This window comes from Eucyclogobius newberryi, unplaced genomic scaffold, assembly GCF_026437365.1.
Source record: "Eucyclogobius newberryi isolate DKJ021-1_F unplaced genomic scaffold, fEucNew1.0.hap1 SCAF_1, whole genome shotgun sequence".
Lineage (NCBI taxonomy): Eukaryota > Metazoa > Chordata > Actinopteri > Gobiiformes > Gobiidae > Eucyclogobius > Eucyclogobius newberryi.
Window position 1 is genome coordinate 52,876,614 of NW_027315723.1, and position 20,000 is coordinate 52,896,613.

General features: G+C 48.1%; 1 protein-coding gene across 3 annotated transcripts in view; it reads left to right on the forward strand.

Annotated features, from left to right (window-relative positions):
* Positions 1-20,000, forward strand: part of LOC140362610 (neural cell adhesion molecule 2-like) — a 535,654-nt gene that overhangs the window by 281,288 nt on the left and 234,366 nt on the right. The gene's annotated exons all lie outside the window — the stretch shown is intronic.

Genomic DNA, 20,000 nt, shown 5'->3' on the forward strand with positions numbered 1-20,000 from the left:
TTCCTAAAAGGATGTGTAAATGTAGAACGTAAAGGTTTTAGTGCTGACAAAGCTCTCTGTGTGAACGCCACACAAACACTGATTGGCGGTCGTTGTTTCCATGTCGTTTGAGTCGAGCGACAATCCAGTGTGAAACAGACCTTTGCTTTGATAGAACGCCTCATTTTGTCCCGACACTGACACCTTTATCTGGAGATGGGTTAAACAAACATGGAGGCAAACATCCTGGGACGTGTTGGACATGTGCTTACAACATGGAAGGAGCTGATCAGAACATACAAACTAAAGATGTTAAAGTCTTAAACTGGGAAAGTTTTATGACCAACGGTTTTGTACAAATAGAACTGAGCTGAGCCTCAAGGTCTGGAGGACAAAAGGTCTAAAGGTTTTTCACCAGATGTAAAAGAGAACCACATGAAAAGAGAAACAGGACTTTTATAGTTATTTTAGAGTTAGTATAATCATGACATGAAACACAGTCATGACCTTTATAACCTCTGACTGAGATGTTTATCAAGGCCATGACCTTTAAAACATCTGACTGAGATGTTTATCAAGGTCATGACCTTCATAACATCTGACTGAGATGTTTATCAAGGTCATGACCTTCATAACATCTGACTGAGATGTTTATCAAGGTCATGACCTTTAAAACATCTGACTGAGATGTTTATCAAGGTCATGACCTTCATAACATCTGACTGAGATGTTTATCAAGGTCATGACCTTTAAAACATCTGACTGAGATGTTTATCAAGGTCATGACCTTCATAACATCTGACTGAGATGTTTATCAAGGTCATGACCTTCATAACATCTGACTGAGATGTTTATCAAGGTCATGACCTTTATAACATCTGACTTATCAAGGCTTATAAAGCATAACTTTCAAGAGGAATAACATCTAAATTATATCTATGTAATATCAGCTAAGGTGTTTCGGGCATGTCCCACCGGGAAGAGGCCCCAGGGAAAACCCAGGACACGCTGGAGAGACTATGTCTCTCCGCTGGCCTGGGAACACTGGAGTTGGACGAAGTGTCTGGGGAGGAGAAAGTCTGTGAGTCCCTGCTTAGACTGCTGTCCCCGCGACCCGGCCCCCGATAAGCGGAAGAAGATGGATGGATATCAATGCATTGCTAATCTGGACAACTACTTTGCTAAAGTTCATCTTGTTTTGACGGATGAAGAGTGGGAACATGTGTCCATCCCAGAGGAGGAGCTCAAAGTCACATGTTCAGAGAGAAAGATGTGTCATGTTTCTTCATAACTCCAGGTCAAAGGTCAAAGGTCTCATTCTTCACAGGGAAATACAACTGTTGTAGAAACAGCGCCACCAGGAGGCAAACCACTGTCACTGTTCTGGGACTGTCCTGTCAATCACATGTGAGTGAAGTTCACCACGCTCTGCCACTGATACAGCATTTACCCCTGAACTTTACTACTATGAACTCCTGCCATGGACTCAAGGCATGGATACTTTAGAATGTACTTTAGACTCTACTTTAGAATGTACTTTAGAATGTACTTTAGAATGTACTTTAGAATGTACTTTATAATGTACTTTAGAATGTACTTTAGACTGTACTTTAGACTCTACTTTAGAATGTACTTTAGAATGTACTTTAGGATGTACTTTAGAATGTACTTTAGGACGTACTTTAGAATGTACTTTAGACTGTACTTTAGAATGTACTTTAGAATGTACTTTAGACTGTACTTTAGAATGTACTTTAGAATGTACTTTAGACTGTACTTTAGAATGTACTTTAGAATGTACTTTAGAATGTACTTTAGAACGTCCGTCCATCCATCTTCTACCGCTTTATCCGGGGCCGGGTCGCGGGGGCAGCAGTCTGAGCAGGGACTCCCAGATTTCCTTCTCCCCAGACACTTCCTCTAACTCCTCCGGGGGGATCCCGAGGCGTTCCCAGGCCAGCCGAGAGACATAGTCTCTCCAGCGTGTCCTGGGTCTTCCCCGGGGCCTCTTCCCGGTGGGACATGCCTGAAACACCTCCCGAGGGAGGAGCCCAGGAGGCTCCGGGACAGATGCCCGAGCCACCTCAGCTGGAGGAGCAGCGGCTCTACTCCGAGCACCCCCCGTGTGGCCGAGCTCATCCCCTTATCTCTAAAGGAGCAGCCACCCTGCGGAGGAAACTCAATTCGACTGCTTGTATCTGCGATCTTGTTCTTTCGGTCACTACCCAAAGCTCATGACCATAGGTGAGGTCAGAACGTAGAGTGACCGGTAAATCCAGAGCTTTGTCTTTGGACTCAGCTCTTTCTTCACCACAACAGTCGATTTATCAATTATCAAAACCTCACTCTCAAGGAGCAAAACTCGGCCTCAGATCTGCACCACTGTAACACAATAAGTCAGTTCACACTTTGTGCAAAACAACACACACAGTGAAACACACACAGTGTAACACACACATTTAACACACACGACACACACAGTGAAGTGCAACACTGAACACACTCGTACATTTAGACACAGAAGTATATCAAGATGTCACTTCTGCAATTCTAAAGCACTGACAGTCCAATGACCACACCCATGTGCCAAATGACCACACCCATGTGTCCAATGACCACACCCATGTGCCAAATGACCACACCCATGTGTCCAATGACCACACCCATGTGCCAAATGACCACACCCATGTGCCAAATGACCACACCCATGTGTCCAATGACCACACCCATGTGCCAAATGACCACACCCATGTGTCCAATGACCACACCCATGTGCCAAATGACCACACCCATGTGCCAAATGACCACACCCATGTGTCCAATGACCACACCCATGTGCCAAATGACCACACCCATGTGTCCAATGACCACACCCATGTGTCAAATGACCACACCTATGTGCCAAATGACCACACCCATGTGTCCAATGACCACACCCATGTGCCAAATGACCACACCCATGTGTCCAATGACCACACCCATGTGCCAAATGACCACACCCATGTGTCCAATGACCACACCCATGTGCCAAATGACCACACCCATGTGCCAAATGACCACACCCATGTGTCCAATGACCACACCCATGTGCCAAATGACCACACCCATGTGTCCAATGACCACACCCATGTGTCAAATGACCACACCTATGTGCCAAATGACCACACCCAGGAGTTATTTTTTGTACTGGATGAAATGAAATGTTCATGACGCCTTGAGTTTATGGAACAAAATAAATGGCATTGTCAACAGCATGAGTCTTGTGTCCTGTGTGTGTCCACAGTAATACAAGTGTGTGTCCACAGTAACACAAGTGTGTGTCCACAGTAACACAAGTGTGTGTCCACAGTAACACAAGTGTGTGTCCACAGTAACACAAGTGTGTGTCCACAGTAACACAAGTGTGTGTCCACAGTAACACAAGTGTGTGTCCACATTAACACAAGTGTGTGTCCACAGTAACACAAGTGTGTGTCCACAGTAACACAAGTGTGTGTCCACAGTAACACAAGCGTGTGTCCACAGTAACACAAGTGTGTGTCCACAGTAACACAAGTGTGTGTCCACAGTAACACAAGCGTGTGTCCACAGTAACACAAGTGTGTGTCCACAGTAACACAAGTGTGTGTCCACAGTAACACAAGTGTGTGTCCACAGTAACAGTGAAGGGTGTTTCACGATTCAGGGACTTACACATAGTCTAATCAAACAAACAATAGTCAATAATTCTTTCGTGTAGTTTATTTATCCAAAGGGTAATCAAAACACCGGAGCAGAAATGCGCACAGGTAAATCACAGGTGATGTTATATCAGATTTAACAGCAGATTTCATGCAGATAATGTTAAACCAGGGTTTTGCCTTTGATAACCAAACGTGTCTATGCTAATCTATATCAAAAAGAGGGAAAGTGAGAAGCTAAAGGGAGGAGGAACAGCTGAGCTCTACCCAAATCACGCCAAAAAGACCGCACGCTTAACTCGGCTTACAGTTCTGTAGAGACTCGGTCCGACTGGTCCTTGTCCGCGGACGAGGTCCGTGACGAGGTCCGTAGCGAGGCGTCGCGTGGAGCGGTGTGACGGCGAAGGTTCGTGAAGCGGGCGGCGGCCGTGGAGCTGGCGGCGGTCGGGTAGCGAGGCGTCGCGTGGAGCGGTGTGCTGCAACGTGCTGTAAGGTCCTTGGCGCCGGTGGCAACGGAGGCGATATCCGGGAGTTCCTTGGCGGTAGAACGATTTAGCGGCGTGTTAGCTCCTCACGCGGCCTTTACTCAGATGAGGACGTAGCGCTGATCCACGTAAACGGCGTAGATTACTTCAAAAAGAAAAGAAACGAAGTAGCAAAGAAAGTCTCTGTCCGGTTGAGCGCTTAAGCTTAGTTCCAGGTAGTTCCAGGTAGTTCCAGGTAGTTCCAGGTGGTTTCAGAGTCCAGGGCTGGCATGGCCTTGTCGACCACGTGACGGACGGATTTTGTTGAGACAAAGGAAAAGTGAAAGGCGCTTCCAAGAAAGAAGACAAAGGGGATGAGAAGAAGAGAACAAGAGGAGAACAAAGAGAGCGTTTCTAGCCTGGAGCGTCCTTTTGATACCTGGCCCGCAGGGCATGCTGGGAGCGAAAGGGGCGGGCGCTACTGCGAAAACTTCCTGTTTAACATTTTCCTGACCGAGAAAATAAAACTGGAGTAACGTAAATAATAATGGCAAAAACATTGAACCCTGTTTTAACATTTACACGTTAAACACTTTTGGCAGTTTGTGCACATTATTTCTTGAGGTAGACACATTTTACATCTTCTTTCACCTGTGATGGGCGCTCGAAAATCAAGCATTGGGAATATAAAACCTTAAACAGTGGAAAAATACGTAACACAAGGTGAAACATGCGGTGTAGGGAGTTGATTCGGACAAACATTCATGGCATAATCACATAAAACAGTTTTCATCGGGGCGTCTTCCTGTAAGACTGTGGGGAGAAGAAGATCTGTTATAAGAAAAGTCACAGCGGCTCCTGCGGTGAGGGAGACCGGGAGAACGAGAAACCCCCAATGTTCAAAGAGAGATTTTCTGTTATCTGGCCGTGGAATGTCCATCTCCATTCCCCTACAACAGTAACACAAGTGTGTGTCCACAGTAACACAAGTGTGTGTCCACAGTAACACAAGTGTGTGTCCACAGTAACACCAGTGTGTGTCCACAGGAACACAAGTGTGTGTCCACAGTAACACAAGCGTGTGTCCACAGGAACACAAGTGTGTGTCCACAGTAACACAAGTGTGTGTCCACAGTAACACAAGCGTGTGTCCACAGTAACACAAGTGTGTGTCCACAGTAACACAAGCGTGTGTCCACAGTAACACAAGTGTGTGTCCACAATAACACAAGTGTGTGTCCACAGTAACACAAGTGTGTGTCCACAGTAACACAAGCGTGTGTCCACATTAACACAAGTGTGTGTCCACAGTAACACAAGTGTGTGTCCACAGTAACACAAGCGTGTGTCCACATTAACACAAGTGTGTGTCCACAGTAACACAAGTGTGTGTCCACAGTAACACAAGCGTGTGTCCACAGTAACACAAGTGTGTGTCCACAATAACACAAGTGTGTGTCCACAGTAACACAAGTGTGTGTCCACAGTAACACAAGCGTGTGTCCACATTAACACAAGTGTGTGTCCACAGTAACACAAGTGTGTGTCCACAGTAACACAAGCGTGTGTCCACATTAACACAAGTGTGTGTCCACAGTAACACAAGCGTGTGTCCACAGTAACACAAGTGTGTGTCCACAATAACACAAGTGTGCGTCCACAGTAACACAAGCGTGCATCCACATTAACACAAGTGTGTGTCCACAGTAACACAAGTGTGTGTCGTGTTCACTGTGCGTGTTGTGTGAGCAGACATTGTGTTTACAGTTGTGCAAATCCGAGCAATATTTTGCAAACACGACTCTGTGCAGCAGTGTGTAACTGTGTGTAATGGTGTGTAACTGTGTGTAACTGTGTGTAATGGTGTGTAACTGGTGTGTAACTGGTGTGTAACTGTGTGTAACTGGTGTGTATCTGGTGTGTATCTGTGTGTAACTAGTTTGTAACTGGTGTGTATCTGGTGCGTAACTGGTGTGTAACTGTGTGTAACTGTGTGTATCTGTGTGTAACTGTGTGTATCTGTGTGTAACTGGTGTGTAACTGGTGTGTAAATGTGTGTAACTGTGTGTAACTGGTGTGTAACTGGTGTGTAAATGTGTGTAACTGGTGTGTATCTGGTGCGTAACTGGTGTGTAACTGTGTGTAACTGTGTGTAACTGGTGTGTATCTGGTGTGTATCTGTGTGTAACTAGTTTGTAACTGGTGTGTATCTGGTGCGTAACTGGTGTGTAACTGGTGTGTAACTGTGTGTAACTGGTGTGTATCTGTGTGTAACTAGTTTGTAACTGGTGTGTATCTGGTGCGTAACTGGTGTGTAACTGTGTGTAACTGTGTGTATCTGTGTGTAACTGTGTGTATCTGTGTGTAACTGGTGTGTAACTGGTGTGTAAATGTGTGTAACTGTGTGTAACTGGTGTGTAACTGGTGTGTAAATGTGTGTAACTGTGTGTAACTGGTGTGTAACTGTGTAACTGGTGTGTATCTGGTGTGTATCTGGTGTGTAACTGGTGTGTAACTGGTGTGTATCTGATGTGTATATGGTGTGTAACTGGTGTGTAACTGGTGTGTATATGGTGTGCATCTGGTGTGTAACTGGTGTGTATCTGGTGTGTATCTGGTGTGTAACTGGTGTGTATATGGTGTGTGACTGGTGTGTAACTATTGTGTAATGGTGTGTAACTGGTGTGTATCTGGTGTGTAATGGTGTGTAACTGGTGTGTAATGGTGTGTAACTGGTGTGTAATGGTGTGTAACTGGTGTATAACTGGTGTCTAACTGGTGTGTAACTGGTGTGTATATGGTGTGTATATCGTGTCTAACTGGTGTGTAACTGTGTGTAACAGGTGTGTAACTGGTGTGTAATGGTGTGTAACTGGTGTGTAACTGGTGTGTAACTAGTGTGTATCTGGTGTGTAACTGGTGTGTAACTGGTGTGTATCTGGTGTGTAACTGTGTGTAACCGTGTGTAACTAGTGTGTATCTGGTGTGTATCTGGTGTGTAACTGTGTGTAACTGTGTGTAACTGTGTGTAACTAGTGTGTAACTGGTGTGTAACTAGTGTGTAACTGGTGTGTAACTGATGTGTAACTGGTGTGTAACTGTGTGTAACTGTGTGTAACTGGTGTGTAGCTGGTGTGTAACTGGTGTGTATCTGGTGTGTAACTGGTGTGTAACTAGTGTGTATCTGGTGTGTATCTTGTGTGTAACTGGTGTGTAACTGGTGTGTAATGGTGTGTATCTGGTGTGTATCTGGTGTGTAACTGGTGTGTATCTTGTGTGTAACTGTGTGTAACTGGTGTGTAACTGGTGTGTAACTGTGTGTAACTGTGTGTAACTGGTGTGTAACTGGTGTGTAACTGTGTGTAACTGTGTGTAACTGTGTGTAACTGGTGTGTAACTGGTGTGTATCTGGTGTGTATCTGGTGTGTAACTGGTGTGTAACTGGTGTGTAACTGGTGTGTATCTTGTGTGTAACTGTGTGTAACTGGTGTGTAACTGTGTGTAACTGTGTGTAACTGGTGTGTAACTGGTGTGTATCTTGTGTGTAACTGTGTGTAACTGTGTGTAACTGGTGTGTAACTGGTGTGTATCTTGTGTGTAACTGTGTGTAACTGTGTGTAACTGGTGTGTAATGGTGTGTAACTGGTGTGTAACTGGTATGTTAACTGGTGTGTAGCTGGTGTGTAACTGGTGTGTATCTGGTGTGTAACTGGTGTGTAATGGTGTGTAACTGGTGTGTAACCAGTGTGTATCTGGTGTGTAACTGGTGTGTAGCTGGTGTGTAACTGGTATGTAACTGGTGTGTAACTGGTGTGTAACTGGTGTGTAACTGGTGTGTAACTGGTATGTTAACTGGTGTGTAACTGGTGTGTATCTGGTGTGTAACTGGTGTGTAACCAGTGTGTATCTGGTGTGTAACTGGTGTGTAGCTGGTGTGTAACTGGTATGTAACTGGTGTGTAACTGGTGTGTAACTGGTGTGTAACTGGTGTGTAACTGGTATGTTAACTGGTGTGTAACTGGTGTGTATCTGGTGTGTAACTGGTGTGTAACTGGTGTGTAACTGGTGTGTAACTGGTGTGTAACTGGTGTGTAACTCATATGCAACGTGTGTGTTTCATGTGGTGAAAAAATATGGTTTTGATAAATGAGTTTAGAGTTTTTACAAGAGCGTTTCATTTTGCAAAGAAGCTCACGTGTTTTGCTAATTGGGTTTGTGGCTGTGCTAATTGTGTGAAGGGTTTTGCTCATTAAAACAAAAGAATCAAAATTGTGTTTATTCCATCGTAAAAAACAGTAATAAAAAGTATCTTGTCGTGTATTAAAGTATCTGTATTTAGCTTCATTCACACTCGTCATTAGCTGCTCCGCTCGTTCTTTTTAAAGTTCTAAAACATGAGACCAAAGAAAAGCCTGGGCTTGTTTCAAGACCAATAACAACGCTGATAATGCTGAGATGTCTTTATTCAGGCTCGCCTCTCCACAGATCCCACCTGTAAGGCTTGGTGGTGTCGCCTGCTTGTCTCCATGGAGATAGCAGTTTAATGCCACACTGCCGCAGTCTGTAGGCCGAGGAACATCATCTCCATAAAAGCAAGTTGGACGTGCACCTTAAACATAAATACAAGTCTCTAACGACACATTTGGGACGATCATGCTCAAAAGGCGTCGTATCTGAATAGATAAGACAAATCTTGTGGCGCGTACACTGCACATATTCCCTTTGGTCTAATCCTAAAAGCCATAGACTTTGATTGAATGTCAACTGCTCTGTCCATTTAGCATCTTTTCTGAGCCGTGACCCCGGCCGTGTGATGGTGTTATAGCTGCACGGGGAGTAGTGGCCCTTTAGGTGTGTGTGTGTGTGTGTGTGTGTGTGTGTGGGTTAGAAAAGTGAACTTGTTCCTGTGGTGGAGCATTTGCTTGACCTCTGCACTTTGCCTTGGGGCGTGTCGTGCGGTGGAGGACGCCCAAAAGCACATGAACTCCATCCAACCACACGTCTGTGTGAAGAAGCTTGTTACAACGTTTGAACGTGATTGGATGGATCTTTTTGACTGTTCTGGAACTGGAAGAGTGAAAGTGTTTCTCAGATGTTTGGACCTGGTCACCTGGATCGCCCGCATGCCGGATCACGTGGTGGGTCGTGTGCCTGGTCATGCGGTGGGTCACGTGGTGGGTCGTGTGCCGGGTCACGTGGTGGGTCGTGCGGTGGGTCGTGTGCCGGGTCGTGCGGTGGGTCACGTGGTGGGTCGTGTGCCGACACACCTCGCTGCCAGTACTCACACTGGCACATCATCTGCCTTTTGCACGGCGATGAAGCGGACAGTGGAGGACGTAGTACGTTGGTGCGACAACTCATCTGAGACTAAGAATGTCTCTTGACTTCAGGAGACGGGTCACACTTGAGGGGTCAGCAGAAGACACAAGCTTCATGACCTCATACCTCTGGAGTCACTTCTTCTGTGCTCGGGGTCATCTCTGTCTGAGGCTTGAGCTTCTTCTACCATGAAGCTCATCCTCTTCACAATGAGTGCTGCTTCCTTCCGTCTGGCTCTAGGTCCAGTGAGGTCAAATGCGGTCCATTGAGGTCAAATGCGGTCCATTGAGGTCCAATGAGGTCCAGCTCCCACAGTGAGGAGGACGTATACAAGAATTATTTTATTACTGCAGTTACTTTTTAAACTGAGGTCAACCTGCCCAGTTGTTGTTGGATATGTACTATGTTTTATTTGAGGTACTTGTCACTGTGTCTTTGTTTCTCTTTTTTGCTGCAAAACGAATTGTTCCGTTCAGGCAACACATGAATAAAGTGGAACAAGAAGTGGCTGAGAAAGTTTACAGGACGATATGCACAAAACAGAACTTTAACTGCTAAAAGTCCTGTTGGTTTTGTAGAGAAAATACAAGTAAAGGCGCGATACAAGAATGACGAAACTATGGTGTGGTAACTATATTAAAAAGAACAAACCTTTAAACAGTAACATTTGTCAGATGTTCATAATGTTATGGCTGGACGTATGGGTCAGGCTTCATGTGCTGCTCCCTCCTGACCACAGTCCATTAGAGCTGCTGGGACCTGGAGCTCCCTCTGGCCTCGTCATCCTGCTCACTCCACCATAATCAAGTCAAGCTGAAAGTGTTCATCACAGGCTGATAGTACACGGCATCTCAGCCAATCCACGCCCAGCCTCCACTTCACGAGTATATGTCATTACAATAAGATAATATTTCTTTAATTGAATCGGAAGTGCGTGGTAATTTTACGAAATTTTGGCAAGAGTGACAAATAACCCTCGGCTAAGTGACAGAGTGCTGCTCGTAAACTACAGTCAGGTCTGCAAATGTGGACGACACCATCAATCACAGCAGTAAATACATGGAGCTGAAGAGTTGTCCCCGATTTCCAACGAGGCAGTCGGAGAAACGCAAGGTCGACGGAAGTATCGTGATTGCTTATTTGGATGTACAGTATTAAACACTAAGTATGAAAGAAAGTAAGGTTTATAAATACATTTGTCCATGACTTAAACCTCATCTAATACATTTAAAGACATTTCTGTTTGACAGAATATTGATGGAACATCATTATCAGGACACTCAAAAACAAAACCTGTAAATCAAATGTATATCTGAGGTAAGTCCTACACGTTGTATTTCCAGAGACACGAGCTGCACAGTGGTGTTTATGATACGGAACGTTTTACACTTTGCAGATTTGAGTAAAGGCAAAACTTAAGCCAAACTTTATATGTTTCTATTAATTGATTAGCATGTCATTTATCAATTCAGGTCTTTAGTTGAGGGAACAGAAGAAACTATTGGACAGTTTCTCCTGCAGTTCATGTTTCATAATTGACACTCTTCCGCCCTCGTCGCTGCCTCGCGTCAGATTGTTCCAGTTTCTGTGTTTGCAGTCACTCACTTTCAAAAGTTGTAATTTTACACTTGAGCAATAGTGACTTTTCAATAGTCACCTTGTCATATTAAAACTTGTATTGCCATGTTGCTGCCAGGCTGTTGAAGTCAAAGGGTTTTCAGCAGCAAAAGGATGATTTGAGCAGTTGAATCATTGCTAATGGCGGCTTTAGCGGGTCTCATGACAGTTGTGACAGAGATTTGCATTTGGTTTTCACAAGTAAGTAAGAGACTCAGTAGAAGAGCAGTTTGTTAGCACGTTTAGCCCAAGCCCGCCGTGTTACTGTTATGTTAGCAGTCGTGACTTCAACATGGTTAGGTTAGCTTTATTGTGAACTTATGAAAATATGAATAAAACTTGAATTGGCGACTGACAAATACAAACTTCTCCTGGTGGTTTTCAAAGCCTCGTGCTCACAGAAAAGTCTTTGGACTCTAGTAGTAGTAGTAGTAGTAGTAGTAGTAGTTGTAGTGGTAGTTGTAGTAGTAGTACAAGTTTATTTTTTGACTTTGGACATTAGTATTCGATTATGATGATTATTAATGGAATGATCTATCGTACGGAGACTAGACTTTAAGAAGAGCAGATTGGTCTCTTCCAGCTCAGTTTACTCTCAATTAACACATAATTAATTGAATTGATTCCACCTTTTCTATAATTCTACGCTTATTGAATTGCATATATTCATTTCAAATTAAATTGAGTGATAATTTGTTGTGATCAAACCATATTGTATTTGTGTCTTCAGCCTGCAGTTTTCATTTATCATTGTGGATACTTTGGTTAAGTCATTGTTAAAATGAAAGATGTTGGCCGCAGTACTGCCCTCTGGGGGACACCACAGGTCATGCAGCTCAGCCATACTTACATATGATTCTTTTTTACTGAAATATCTTTTGGCTTTTATTTACTCTAAATCCCTCTGAGAATTAGACGATATTCTCTATTTTAACAACACAAACAAGACTCAAATTAAATAGGAAATGAAACAACAACGTTTCTTAAAAATTGTTTGATGGATTTTAGATTCTTCTATAGATTCTTCTATTCACTAAGCAGCAGCTGAGGAGGATACCAGGGACGTCACGGTGGCGACGGTTCCTAGAAATGATGATATTTTTAGCAGCTAGTCTGTATATTTCCCAGATCTGTTCTATTTCAGTGTGGAAGACCCGACACTGAGCTCTGACCAAAGCCAGCGCCGTCTGAAGCGTTGCTCAAGGGCACCTCACTTACAGCTGATGGCCTTTTAATGCCATCACTTTGTAAAGTTATCTATGGTCCATTTTGTCAACTAAACCACCTTAACTTTGATCTGATAGTAATTGACTTGAAAGACTTGCCCTTTGGAGAGTGGGCTCCTTCAAGGTCCGGCTGATTGAAAGAGCTGCTAATGGACCTCCAAACTGACACTTTTATTAGGAGAATGTACAGGCCCCTCCTGCAGGAGGCGCTCAAGTCACCGCCTCCTGCAGGAGGCGCTTACGTCACCGCCTCATACTGGAGGAGCTCACGTCACCGCCTCCAGCAGGAGGCGCTCACGTCACCTTTGGCTTAAAGACAATCGACCAGACAATGGTCAAAGATACAATGAGGAAAATATCACAGATTGTTTCTATGTTTGAGAGTGTAAAAGAGTGAGAAGCGTTCAGGCGCTGGCCTCGCTCACACGTCACATACGGAACATTTGTGATCTGATCCGATTATTGAAATGTCATGTAAACACTTGCATCTGACATGATTTATCTGATTTATTTCACACTTTGTCCACAAACTAACTGACAAATGCAAACACAGCCAACAAGAATCAGAGCTAATTAAAAAGTTAATATCCACTTTATTTATACTGCAAATTTTACTGAAATGTTTCCCCAGTGCTGTACAGATAACAAAGAACACAAAAGAAACGTATTGTACTCGTTTTACTGCCCGTATAAATGGACTCAATGGAACCCAAATCTGACATGTTTCAATTACGTACAAGCAATTTAAGAGGAAAATACATACTTTTGTCTTCCTGTAAGTACACTGTACACTATAGTACACTGTACTTGTTTCTAACTGCACATTTGCTGCACTCATGTCTATGCACCACATAATAATTTATCAAGTTCCATAAACATCCATATTTGCACATACAGTGTGTGATAGAAATGTATTTTCTTTATGTTCTGATCGAGAGAGAAATGTGTCTTGTGTTAATGCAAGTCTCAGTCGATTAAGAGTGAACCAAAGTGACGTTTGTGTGAAGCCTTCTGCTTCACTCTGAGATCATTTTTGGACAATTTTCATCTGCTGCGGGCGGACAGAACGAGATAATGCGGTAAGAAGAGAGGAGGAGGTCTCGCTGTGTGTGTAAACATGAGCTACTGTAAACCTACACATTGCACGGTGAAGGAACAGCTGTGTAACAAAGACATTGAACTATTGGCTCTTGGCATGAGGCCATATTATCTGGAGTTCTCACATGTGATTTTGATCACAGTCTATGTGGCCCCGTCTGCCAATGCTGAATATGCTTGTGAAGCACTGCTCTCCTGCACTTGTAGGCTGCAAACACAGCATCCACAGGCTCTCTTCCTCATCTCTGGTGACTTTAACCACGCTTCTCCCTCTTCTGTTCTACCAACATACACCCAGTATGTTACCTGCCCCACCAGAGAGAATAGAACATTGGACTTGTTTTTTGCCAACACCAAGGAGGCTTATTCTTCTTCCCCCCTCCCTCCCCTGGGCAGCTCGGACCACAACATTGTACATCTGAGGCCTGTGGTGCCCCGTGTGGTGAGGAGGTGTTATGCTGAGAGCGAGGAGGCTCTGAGGGACTGCTTCAGCACCACTGTCTGGACTGAGCTTTATGGCCCACATGGGAAGGACATCAACACCATCACAGAGTGCATCAGGACATCAACACCATCACAGAGTGCATCAGGACATCAGCACCATCACAGAGCATCAGGACATCAGCACCATCACAGAGCATCAGGACATCAACACCATCACAGAGTGCATCACGGACTACATTAACTTCTGTTTTGAGAACATTGTTCCCTCCGGGCGGTGTTTTCCAAACAACAAGCCGAGGATGAACCATGAACTGAAGGCTCTGCTGAAGGAGAAGAAGAGAGCCTTCAGGTCAGGGAACAAGGAGGAGCTGAGGACTGTGCAGAAGGAGCTGAGGAGGAGGATCAGGCAGGAGGAGGCTACAAGAGGAGGAGCAGCTGCAGCAGGAGAACATTCAGGGAGTGGGAGGAGCCTGAAAACCATCTCTGGCTTCAAAATCCCCTCTGTCCAGACGGAGCGGGAACTACAGTGGGTGAATGAGCTAGATTCTCACTTCCTGAGGTTTGATCAACCGCCCACCCCTCCCCCTGCACAGACCCCTCCCCCTGCACAGACCCCTCCCCCTGCACAGACCCCTCCCCCTGCACAGCTGCATGCTCCCTCTTCCACAGCTGGACAATGCCCTGCATCCGATCCTCTTCACATCTCCGCCCCGAACCATCAACTCCCCACTTCACCTGGACTCACCCGTCCCCCCAGCACACAGTCCCCCTGGACTCACCCGTCCCCCCAGCACACAGTCCCCCTGGACTCACCCGTCCCCCCAGCACCCTGTCCCCCTGGACTCACCCGTCCCCCCAGCACCCTGTCCCCCTGGACTCACCCATCCCCCCAGCACACAGTCCCCCTGGACTCACCCGTCCCCCCAGCACCCTGTCCCCCTGGACTCACCCATCCCCCCAGCACACAGTCCCCCTGGACTCACCATCCCCCCAGCACACAGTCCCCCTGGACTCACCCGTCTCCCCAGCACACAGTCCCCCTGCCATCCACTGACTGTCACAGCAGCTCAGGTGAGGAGTGAGCTGAAGAGGATTAAAGTGAGGAAGGAGCAGGACCTGATGGCATCAGCTCCAGGCTCCTTAAGTCCTGCAGATGAACTCTGTGGAGTTATGGAGCATGTCTTCAACATGAGCCTGAAGCTGAGGGTGGTACCGCAGGTCTGGAAGACCTCCTGTCTGGTACCTGTGCCCAGACACACCAAAGACCTCAACAGCTTCAGGCCAGTGGCTCTCACGTCCCACCTGATGAAGACACTGGAGCTGGTCCTGGACCACCTCCGCTCCACCGTGAGCTCAGCCATGGACCCGCTGCAGTTTGTACACGTCCTGACATCGGAGTGGAGGACGCCGTCATCTCCTGCTGCACCGCTCTCTCTCTCACCTGCAGAAGCCTGGCAGCTCTGTGAGGATCCTGTTCTTTCATCTCTCCAGCGCCTTCAACACCATCAGCTCCTGAGGGACAAGCTGGAGACGGCTGGTGTGGAGTACGACCTGCAGAGTGGATCCTGGACCACTTCACAGACGACCCCAGTTTGTGAGAGCCCGGGACTGTGTGTCTGACACTCGGACCGGCAGTGTGGGGGACCTGCAGTGTGGGGGACCTGCAGTGTGAGGGACCTGCAGTGTGGGGGACCTGCAGTGTGGGGGACCTGCAGTGTGGGGGACCTGCAGTGTGAGGGACCTGCAGTGTGGAGACCTGCAGTGTGGGGGACCTGCAGTGTGGGGGCGTCCCAGGGCAGTGTCCTCGCGCCCTTTCTCTTCACCCTTTACACTGCAGACCTCAGACATGGACAGCTGTGTCCTGCAGAAGTTCTCTGACCACTCTGCCATCATCGGACTCATCACGGACGACGATGATGTGGAGGACAGAGGACAGAGGACTGGAGCAGGACTTTGTGGAACCTCCTCCTCATCAACGCAGAAGACCAAGGAGAGGCCACGCCCCCCTCACCAGTGAACATCCAGAGAGAGTGACTCATACAAGGACCTGGTGTTCATCTGAACCAAAAACTGGACTGGACCACTCCTGCGAACGCCTCCTGCGAACGCCTCCTGCAAACGCCTCCTGCAAACGCCTCCTGCACACGCCTCCTGCACACGCCTCTTGCAAACACCTCCTGCACATGCCTCCTGCGAACGCCTCCTGCGAACGCCTCCTGCAAACGCCTCCAGCACACGCCTCCTGCACACGCCTCCTGCACACGCCTCCTGCAAACGCCTCCTGCAAACGCCTCCTGCACACGCCTCCTGCACACGCCTCCTGCAAACGCCTCCTGCAAACGCCTCCTGCACACGCCTCCTGCACACGCCTCCTGCACACGCCTCCTGCAAACGCCTCCTGCAAACGCCTCCTGCACACGCCTCCTGCACACGCCTCCTGCAAACGCCTCCTGCACACGCCTCCTGCACACGCCTCCTGCAAACGCCTCCTGCAAACGCCTCCTGCACACGCCTCCTGCACACGCCTTCTGCAAACGCCTCCTGCACACGCCTCCTGCACACGCCTCCTGCACACGCCTCCTGCACACGCCTCCTGCAAACGCCTCCTGCAAACGCCTCCTGCACACGCCTCCTGCACACGCCTCCTGCAAACGCCTCCTGCACACGCCTCCTGTACACGCCTCCTGCAAACGCCTCCTGCAAACGCCTCCTGCACACGCCTCCTGCACACGCCTCCTGCAAACGCCTCTTGCACACGCCTCCTGCACACGCCTCCTGCACACGCCTCCTGCACACGCCTCCTGCAAACGCCTCCTGCACACGCCTCCTGCACACGCCTCCTGCAAACGCCTCCTGCACACGCCTCCTGCACACGCCTCCTGCACACGCCTCCTGCAAACGCCTCCTGCACACGCCTCCTGCACACGCCTCCTGCAAACGCCTCCTGCACACGCCTCCTGCACACGCCTCCTGCACACGCTTCCTGCAAACGCCTCCTGCACATGCCTCCTGTGAACGCCTCCTGCGAACGCCTCCTGCACACGCCTCCTGCAAACGCCTCCTGCACACGCCTCCTGCACACGCCTCCTGCAAACGCCTCCTGCACACGCCTCCTGCACACGCCTCCTGCAAACGCCTCCTGCAAACGCCTCCTGCACACGCCTCCTGCACACGCCTCCTGCGAACGCCTCCTGCACACGCCTCCTGCACACGCCTCCTGCACACGCCTCCTGCTCACGCCTCCTGCAAACGCCTCCTGCAAACGCCTCCTGCACACGCCTCCTGCGAACGCCTCCTGCAAACGCCTCCTGCACACGCCTCCTGCACACGCCTCCTGCACACGCCTCCTGCAAACGCCTCCTGCAAACGCCTCCTGCACACGCCTCCTGCACACGCCTCCTGCACACACTTCCTGCAAACGCCTCCTGCACATGACTCCTGCGAACGCCTCCTGCGAACGCCTCCTGCACACGCCTCCTGCACACGCCTCCTGCACACGCCTCCTGCAAACGCCTCCTGCACACGCCTCCTGCACACGCCTCCTGCAAACGCCTCCTGCACACGCCTCCTGCACACGCTTCCTGCAAACGCCTCCTGCACACGCCTCCTGCTCACGCCTCCTGCAAACGCCTCCTGCACACGCCTCCTGCACACGCCTCCTGCACACGCCTCCTGCAAACGCCTCCTGCACACGCCTCCTGCACACGCCTCCTGCAAACGCCTCCTGCACACGCCTCCTGCACACGCCTCCTGCACACGCCTCCTGCGAACGCCTCCTGCACACGCCTCCTGCACACGCCTCCTGCACACGCCTCCTGCTCACGCCTCCTGCACACGCCTCCTGCGAACGCCTCCTGCACACGCCTCATGCACACGCTTCCTGCAAACGCCTCCTGCACATGCCTCCTGTGAACGCCTCCTGCGAACGCCTCCTGCACACGCCTCCTGCAAACGCCTCCTGCACACGCCTCCTGCAAACGCCTCCTGCACACGCCTCCTGCAAACGCCTCCTGCAAACGCCTCCTGCAAACGCCTCCTGCACACGCCTCCTGCACACGCCTCCTGCACACGCCTCCTGCACACGCCTCCTGCACACGCCTCCTGCACACGCCTCCTGCAAACGCCTCCTGACCAAACAAAAGCACATACTTGTAAAAATGTACAGAAACATGTAAAATGGATTCTTAGGCGAAGAGTTTGGATGAAATCCACTTTACAAGAGCGTTACGAGTGTCATGGAGCGTTACGAGTGTCATGGAGCGTTACGAGTTTCATGGAGCGTTACGAGTGTCATGGAGCGTTACGAGTGTCATGGAGCGTTACAAGTGTCATGGAGCGTTACGAGTTTCATGGAGCGTTACGAGTGTCATGGAGCGTTACGAGTGTCATGGAGCGTTACGAGTGTCATGGAGCGTTACGAGTTTCATGGAGCGTTAGGAGTTTCATGGAGCGTTACGAGTGTCATGGAGCGTTACGAGTTTCATGGAGCGTTACGAGTGTCATGGAGCGTTACGAGTGTCATGGAGCGTTACGAGTTTCATGGAGCGTTACGAGTGTCATGGAGCGTTACGTGTTTCATGGAGCGTTACGAGTGTCATGGAGCGTTACGAGTTTCATGGAGCGTTACGAGTGTCATGGAGCGTTACGAGTTTCATGGAGCGTTACGAGTGTCATGGAGCGTTACGAGTGTCATGGAGCGTTACGAGTGTCATGGAGCGTTACGAGTTTCATGGAGCGTTACGAGTGTCATGGAGCGTTACGAGTTTCATGGAGCGTTACGAGTGTCATGGAGCGTTACGAGTTTCATGGAGCGTTACGAGTGTCATGGAGCGTTACGAGTGTCATGGAGCGTTACGAGTTTCATGGAGCGTTACGAGTGTCATGGAGCGTTACGAGTGTCATGGAGCGTTACGAGTTTCATGGAGCGTTACGAGTGTCATGGAGCGTTACGAGTTTCATGGAGCGTTACGAGTGTCATGGAGCGTTACGAGTTTCATGGAGCGTTACGAGTGTCATGGAGCGTTACGAGTGTCATGGAGCGTTACGAGTTTCATGGAGCGTTACGAGTGTCATGGAGCGTTACGTGTTTCATGGAGCGTTACGAGTGTCATGGAGCGTTACGAGTTTCATGGAGCGTTACGAGTGTCATGGAGCGTTACGAGTGTCATGGAGCGTTACGAGTGTCATGGAGCGTTACGAGTGTCATGGAGCGTTACGAGTGTCATGGAGCGTTACGAGTGTCATGGAGCGTTACGAGTTTCATGGAGCGTTACGAGTTTCATGGAGCGTTACGAGTTTCATGGAGCGTTACGAGTGTCATGGAGCGTTACAAGTGTCATGGAGCGTTACGAGTTTCATGGAGCGGCTGCAGCGCTTCAGCCACAAACGTACTTCTAGTTTAGGAGATGGGATGCCACGCCAATGTCACTCATGGGAAATGCACTATTCTCCAGGAATATGAAAGGTTTTATGTTCAGTTTATGGCAAGTTAAGACACTGAGGCTAATGAGAAGCAAATATCACCAGTGTTGGGAAAGTTCACTTTCTACATGAACTAGTTCAGTTCATAGTTCATAATTCAACATTTTGAACTAAGTTCACAGCTCCAGAAAATGAAATTGTTCAGTTATTTTTTTCAATATTATGCTATAATGTTTCAAAATTATTTCCACAGCCCAAATACAACCACAGGCAGCAATTATGTAATTAGTTTATTGCTGAAACTATGTGCCAGATTTCATCTTCATATCCAATTTTTAATCCTTCCCCAGGATTTACATTCACTCTGAAGACAGACTTCCCCAGAGGCAAAGTTTGCACAGAAATGCAGATTGTTCCATCTTCTCCGACCGCATCATAAAACTCACGGAACTGGTCGTAGAGCGACTCCTGCTGTTTTGTTGACGTCACGTCGCTGTCGCGTCAACGCTGCTTTTTGTTGTGATGCACATGTGCAGTGCGGTGCGACACGCGGCCTCTACAACTGGAGCTCTCACACTGGACAGACACAGGCTCTTTTTGGGAAACTTAACGGTGTTTTTCGCCTGGAAGTCTCTAGAAATCTGAAACTTTATTGAACGAAAATATAAAGAATGAAGGTGCTGTTCACAGACACCAGAAAGAATGTGTTAATATTATCGTTCGTCGGCAGTAAAACCGTTCGTTCAGTTCAC